Here is a 7,781-nt window from a genome sequence, read left to right as displayed (position 1 = left end):
GTCATTTACAATCCGTGTCCACGTACTTGCCATTGGTGCCTTTCAGTGCCCTTGGAATTCCGGGGCTTATTACTGATAAGTACACATACAATGGCTACTTTTCCTTGAAGCTGGCATTTATGGAAACAACTGTTGGAGTAACTGAGACTATGGAAACGGATGGAACTTTTTTTTTTATTCTTGTGAGAAGGTTCCAAGGAGCAAGCAAAGAGAGAAGTAGAGAGAACTTTTTGAACACTGTGTCCATTCACCTTGTGTTCAGAGCTGCTTTAAAGAAGGTGCAAGTTCCTGCTAAATAGGATGATGAGCTGAAAGGAGGAACAGTGAGGTGAATCCTTTCTAAACCTGTCACGTTACGTTCTGGGAGCAACTAGAGCGACCGGAAACCCTACATTCGCTGAAATGTTCGAGGAATGGAAAAGGAGATTAACTGATAACGTGTTGGAACTTGAAGACGCATTTCCACTGGCAGTCCTGAGTTTGATTTCTCCAAGAGTACTTGCCACAGTATTAAAGCAACCGAGGGCAGCCCTTTCCGAGAGAGGTCTCGCTGATAGGTTCCAGCCGGGGTTCCTAACATTCATCCGCAGCTGATGAAACAGAGGGAAGCTAAGTTTAGTCATGGAGCAGGAGCGCCTAAGCCGCCGGGAGGCACAGGTGATAGACACCGGGAGAGACGGTCCAGTAGTCAGCTGGGTGACACGAGTGATAGAGACTGTCCAAGGGGTGATTTGATGCGCGAAACACTCACTTTCCTGAATTCCCCTGAGTTGAGACCCAGAACCACCACATGCTTCTCGCATGGCAAAGCTTTCAACCCTGGAATAATTTTCTGAACCACCTCTGAACCGTCTCCAGTGACAGCACAACCTGTCTCAGACAAGGGGCTCCAAACTGCTCACAATACTCGAGGTAAGGCCTCAACAGTGAATTTTAAAACCTGAAAATTCCATCGCTGCATCCATACCCCATTCCTCTGGAAATGATCGCGAACATCGCATTGACCTTCCTCACCACTTTCGCAACATTGCATATTCACCTTCAGGGAATGCTGGACGAACAACGTTGAGTCCTTTTGCACCTCAGATTTTCCAATTTTCTCTGCGATGAGAGAATTGCCTTCCATTTCATTTCTTCTGCTCAAGTGCAGCACCATACATTTTGTGGCAGTGTTTTATGTCTGCCACTTCTTTGCCCATTCTCCTCATCTTCCTCTGTCCTTTTGTAGACTTTCTACTTCCTCCAGATTTCCTGCACCTTCACCTATCTTCATCTAGACCACAAACCTGTCCGTATGATCATCAATTCCAGCATCCAAGTCATTAACACATAAAATAAGAGTATTAATCCATCAGTTGTACTGTATCCTGCAGTTCCGTTATATATTATGCTACCTCAATTGCAACTCTCTTATACGCTTATTTTATCCAGATTTTAATTTTATAACTTTTGAAATTATATTTACTATCTGTATTAAGTGTTTCAGCATTGCGTGAATAACTTCAAACCGTGCATATTCGATCCTCTGTCAATGTGTAATTCATCTGGTTGTCTCTGAGAGAGGTTAAATCTAAACAAACTCCAGTGAGCTTCACAGTCGCCCTGGATTATTGCGTAAAATAACAATTAATATCGCTATTACCATTATTCTTTCACTTGACTTTGCACAGATTGCTGTGTTGTACTCATTCAGTGTTTTGACTGTCCTGTTAGTGCGGTCCTTCATGGATGTTATTGTGTTTCTTGGATGCCCGCAGGAATGTCAATCTCATTGCTGCAAATGGTGATATATGCATATAGATATTCTGTGATGCAAAATTTACTTTCAGCTTTGAACTTTGAACCAATTGAGCCGAAGGCTATTTTCCATGCTGTACGACTTAAAATATCTGCATTGCAAAACAAGGAAGAGTGGCCTGTTAAACAACGGAAAGTGAATATAATCCAGTCGAGAATGATCAATCCGATATGCCCAAATCCAGAAAGGTGTTAAACACATATTACGGAGCTCTGCGGCAGATGTACACTTAAGAACGACAATGTAAAATGTCGTTTCAATATAGAGACCAACCATGTGTTTGAATGGCACCAATGTCATTCTGTCCAATAAACAGCCGCGGCTGAGAAGGTGACACAGACACTCTTCAACGAGGCCTCTTTCTCATCAAAATCTGCAGCTTGAATCCCATGTAACCCGTTCTTCTGCTCTCTGTGGTGACTAAAACAAAAGCTTTATTTTAATTGTGTCTTTCTCATACTCCCAAACAGACCACGCTTTGATCGCTGCAGTAAAATTACAGTGGTTACATTATAAAAAACAGCACGTGAAAAACAGAGTATTTGTCGTGAGTGGGATTCGAACCCACACCTCCAGTTGGAGATCAGAACACTCGCGTTTACTAGAATGCGACTTACTCGCTTTAAGTCTGGCGCCTTAGACCACTCGGCCACCCTGACCCCTCTGCAGTACTCTCTCCACATGCCAGATAAACAGCTGAATTTCGGAATAGTCTGAATGGCTGCTTTGATGAGAGGGTATACATACAAACACACTCGATATCCTGGGAATCTAAATGAATATGGACGTGATGCATTTTCTCAGGTTGCGAGCATGTGCGGAGTCAGAGCGCACAGCATCACAGCACTGGAATTGTGCTGCACCCCATTCAGGCCATCCTCCAGAGAGAGGATGACGAGGATTCGGAGAGTGTGCGGAAGAGCATCACCAAGATGCTACCTGAAATAGACGGTTTGTGCAATAACGAGAGTTTAGTCAAACTTGTTCTTTTTCTCTGGAGCATCGGAGGTGAGGGGGAATCCGACAGACGTTTCTTAGATTTTCAGGCATAGATATTGGTAGTGCATGCAAAAGTTATCTACATTCCAGGGTTTACAAGTCTTTAAACGATCCTCTCTGAGGGCATATATTTCAACTAAGAGGGGATCGTAACAAACACGATGTGCCAACACCCCATAACTTTATGTCGGCAAAACCAAGGAGTGATTGTTGTCTTCAGCGCAGCGAAAACCAGAGGTTCTTACGCCAGCTCTCTTCAGAGGATCAGAGGCGAGGCGCGTCAGTAACTTTAAATTGTTGGAATGACTTTATTTTTTGCTTTCTTAGGAGAATGCGGACATTCAGCATGAAATCAAAAACCATGATGAGCTTCTATAGATGTGTCGTAGAGAGTTTATTGTCTGTCTGCATTGAGACAGGGTACGGAAATACCGTACCTTTGAAGGAAAATCTTTAAAAAGTTTATTGAATTCTGCCCAGTCCATCACGGGAAAAGCACTGCCAAACATTAGGTACATCCACATAAAACGCTGTCATAGAAAAACAGCATCCAATGTCAGAGGTCGTCACCATCCTGTCATGCTCTTTTTTCGCTGCTGCCATTGGGTAGATGGTACAAGAGCCTCAGGACTCGCACCACCACGTTCAAGAACAGTTGCTACCCATCCGACACCGGACTTTTGATCAAAAGATGATAGAGTGCACTACATGCCCATCCATTGAATATTCCGACGACCAATCATTTCACTTTAGAAACTATATTGATCAGCTGAGTATGCCAGGAGGAGCTCAGCAGACCAGGCAGCATCTATGGACAGACGTAAGCAGTCGGCGTTTCGGGACGAGATCCTTCACCGTGAAATTGTTTCTGAATAAATCACTTACCCACAGTTCGGTGTCTGGTGATCTATTGTAATGTGATGAACAGTGTCAAAAACATAATCTTATCCTCCAACAGTTTTTCCAATCCACCTCAACAACCCAGGGTTTGTTTGCAGAAATAACATCGCCTCAAATGAATGCTTAAAGACAAATTATGTCAGGAGTGGGATTCGAACCCACGACCCCAGATGGAGACCAGAACACTCCTATTTGTCGGAAGGACTTTCATTCCTTGAGTCTGGCGCCTTAAACCACTCGGCCATCCTGACAACTTTTGATGTGTGCTGAGAACGGAATGAATGCCAGACTTGTAAGCAAAGTTATATACACACAATCACGCATATCGTCCTGCCAATCGGAAATGAAAGCGAGAGTGTTACAATTTTCTCAGGTTAGGCAAATTCTGTGGAAAGTGAAGCTGTAAAACAATTCCAAATCGAACACTCGTGAGACGCGTCTCGGCAAGAATTTGTGAAGGATGTTTGCTGAGATAGATGAGAATGCCTGGAAGACTCAATAATTTTACATTTAGTGAAGCAGAGAAATAAACGTTTATAGACACGATTGAATCTAAAAATTGAGTGGGAGTTGATCGCAACAATGTCAACAGAAACTGAACACAGTTTGTTCAGTTAAACCGGGCAACTCTGCATTACAGATGGACGTTGGTAAGTAGACTACAAGGACAATGATCTGATGATTGTGGAAGAAAGCGAAGATGTGACAAGGTTCAGAAGAACATAAGACATCGTGCAGAAAGGCCGTTCGGTCTCTTGGGTTTGCTTCATCATTCCGTCATGGATGAGTTATTACAGCCAGAATGTTGTTCGGGCTTGTAGATCAATGTTTAATCTGACGGAGAGGAAACAGAAGCAGGGTGTTTTGGACGTTAGAGCACGGGCTTTCTGAGAGATGAGACGCTTTAGAGAACGTAATTCGCTCAGGTTCTCTGATCCAGTTTTAAATGTACTGAACACATTAAAATAAGGCAGGGACAGGCTCTGGACGCCACCGACTCAGTAAAAGGCTCCTCGCGAGATGTGGAAGACGGGTAGGCGTGCTGGAGTTGAATCTGGATGAACTCCGGTTCATTCAGAGCCACGGACGTGATGGACCGGAACATATAGAGTGATAGGACAGCCAGGGTGCAGGGCACAGAAAACTGGGTGACAATCAGGAGGAAAAAGGTGTTAAAGACCCAGTGCAGACTATCTCTAAGGCCATCACCGTCAGCAACACCTGGATGCCGTTTCTGGTTGGATGACCTGGACGGGGAAAGACATAGAGGTCGGATCTCAGGCACTGAGTATGGTCTGTGACTCAGACTGGTAAGGGAAGAACAGATTCCCGGATGGTATGTTGCCCCCCGTGTGCCAGGGTCAGGGACAATTTGGATTAAGTCTTGAACATTCTCCAGTAGGAGCGTGAGCCGGCAGGGGTTGGCTCCAGCTCGGTGCCAATGACATCGGTAGGAACAGTGACGAATTTCTGCAATGGAAATTCAGAGATTTAGGTGCTGAGGTGTAGGGTCGGATCTTCGGGGTTCTGACAGCGAATCGTGCCGCGTCCTTATCAGGCCAGTAAAGGAAATATGATGCAGATTAACACGTGGCTAATGGTCTGGTGCAGGAGGGAGGCCATACGATTTTTCGATCATTGATCTATCTTCCAGGGAACCTGAGACCCATTGATAAAGACGATTTGCACGTGAACTAGAAATGCTAATATCCTGCCGAGGGTTAGCTAGCGCTGCATGATTAAGTTTAAACTACATTTGTAGGGAGGTGGGAACAAGCGTGCCAGAACAGTTAGTGGAGAGATTGTACCGACATTTTGATAAGATCTCACACAAAGGCAGGAAGGTACGACTAGTGCTCTGCACTGCGTATACTTCAGTCGCAGAAGTATCGGAGAATAAGTCGATGAACTCTGGGCTAGGATCAAAACCTGGAATCATGGTAACTTAGGCGTTAATGAGACTTGGTTGCAGAAGAGTCTGGTTTCTTTGTTTCAGAGTGATAGAGCGAGATGGACTAAAGCAGGAAAAGTAACGTTAATAATCAGCGAAAATGTCACGGCTGACTTCAGTCAGGACAGATGCAGAATTAAACTATTGTGGTTTTATGAGTGAAACTGAAAAAGAGGAAAGGTATGATCACGTTAATGGGGATAGTTTACTGACCACCCAATAGTCAATAGCATTTAGACGGCCAATGTTGAGGAGATATCGCTGTTTATTGCAAATCATTACGGTTGTTAGAGTAGGTGTTTTTAACATTCCGCACGTCGATTGTTAATTCCACACTTTTAAAGGACTATATGGGTAGGAGATCGTCCAATGTGTTCGGGATTTTTTTTTTAATTTGTGCGTTTACGAGTTGCCGAGAGCATGTGCGATACTTGATATACTATTATGAAATTAATGAGTCGGGGCAAGAAATAGAAGCTTGATTTAACGAACTCGTTGTAACTCGTGATCTCAATGGTTTCAATGTAAATATGTAAACGAGCTTCGTTCGTGCGTTGAGAATTTTCATTGGAGAAAGGTCAATTTTGACGGTATCAAAAACACTTAACAAGTGTCGATTGGGGACGGACGTTTTCTGGTAAGTGGGACGCGTTCAGAAATGAGCCAATTATCTGTACATGTACTCAGTAAATGACCACTCTCCTTCGGCTTGCACTGTTCCAAATCGACATTCTTTTACAAACACTAATACACAAAATTCATGCAAACATACAATTTGAGAAGCAGCCCAATAGTGTATTTTATGGAGCTTGGTCCACACACCATAATCGGGAACAAATGGAGTTCTACACAATTGATAAATGATTACAAATATTGAACAAAACATGAATGTTCAAATGTAAACCAGGCTGGAGGCGTCACTGTGATTGCTAATTATGTTACCAATTATTCCTTACCGCCTTCCTAAACAGGGGTCTCTGTGTCGCCTTATAATCCCATCCTTTGCCAAGACGCTCGCTGATGGGTTGAAGATCAGAGTGAGGATTCACCATCGGGATCACTAGAAGTGGAGGATAGTACGAAACTTCGGGAAAGTCCAAACAGAAGATTTTTGGCACAGTGATTGATTTGACCAGTTTTGGAATTGTTTCTCAATTTGCGTTCCTATTGACATTAATGGATCTGGTGTTGAAAGGGTGAACTGGATCACATTCCTTGGCATAAACATCACCGAGGATCTCAAGTCGTCTGCGCACGCCAGCTCTGTGGTGAAAAAGGCACAACAGCGCCTCCTTCACCTGAGACGTTTGAAAAAGTTTGGAATAGGTTTCCAAGTTCTAAGGTCTTTCCATAGTGGCACGATTGAGAGCATCCTGACTGGCTGCATCACTGCCTGGTATGCACACTGTACTTCGCTCCATGGCAGGACTCTAACATCCAGGCTCATCTGTACAGATGGAATTCCCTCTATTCCGGACGTAAACAAAGACAGGTGTGTAAATAGGGTTCTAAGGATCATAAGGGACCCGGGTCACGCTAACCACAAACTATTCCAGCTGCTACCATCCGGGAAACTGTACCACATTTTAAATGCAGCGAACAAAAGCTACGGGATATCTTCCACCAGGCCATCAGGCGGTTTAATTAATGCTGACGCAACTGTATTTCTATGTTATAATGTCTATACTGGCGTACATAATTCTGCTTAGAAATTACGACAATTGCAAGTTGCTCATTTATACGAAGACGTATCGATTTTTTTTTTAACCTCATGTATATGAATGATGTCACTAATCAAGTCAATTTAATTCAAATAAACGATACAAAAAAAAGAGGGAGTTAAAATAAAAGTGGATTTGTAATTTTAATCATGGACTCTAACATCTGATGGGATTTGCCTGAGGATAGAGAGGCAGAGATGAGATTGCTGGGTCTAAACCAATGTATCAATACTCCGGGTTGCAAAGGACACTGTGGGACAGGGGAATAGCTATATTGCTCCATCTTGCAGAACGGAAATCAGGATAAAGCGAGTAACTCCAGAGTGTGCGTTAATCGGCAGAGCTATAGAAGTCATAAGAGTTTTCAATTGTTCTAACAATACCACCATTTCCATCACTAAATCAATGGCAA

At 43.4% G+C, this 7,781-nt stretch overlaps 2 non-coding genes across 2 annotated transcripts; both read right to left on the bottom strand.

The window, feature by feature from the left end:
• Nucleotides 1-2,341: 2,341 nt before the first annotated feature.
• On the bottom strand, nt 2,342-2,457 carry trnal-uaa (transfer RNA leucine (anticodon UAA)). The gene is made up of 2 exons: nt 2,420-2,457; nt 2,342-2,376 (listed from the first exon to the last, which is right to left on the bottom strand). It is a non-coding gene; the product is annotated as a tRNA-Leu (tRNA).
• Nucleotides 2,458-3,834: 1,377 nt separating this feature from the next.
• trnal-caa (transfer RNA leucine (anticodon CAA)) lies at nt 3,835-3,948 on the bottom strand. Its single transcript has 2 exons — nt 3,911-3,948; nt 3,835-3,869 (listed from the first exon to the last, which is right to left on the bottom strand). It is a non-coding gene; the product is annotated as a tRNA-Leu (tRNA).
• Nucleotides 3,949-7,781: the final 3,833 nt, after the last annotated feature.

This window comes from Hypanus sabinus, unplaced genomic scaffold, assembly GCF_030144855.1.
Source record: "Hypanus sabinus isolate sHypSab1 unplaced genomic scaffold, sHypSab1.hap1 scaffold_1283, whole genome shotgun sequence".
In the NCBI taxonomy this organism is placed as follows: Eukaryota; Metazoa; Chordata; class Chondrichthyes; order Myliobatiformes; family Dasyatidae; genus Hypanus; species Hypanus sabinus.
This window is presented reverse-complemented; position numbering and strand designations above follow the sequence as displayed.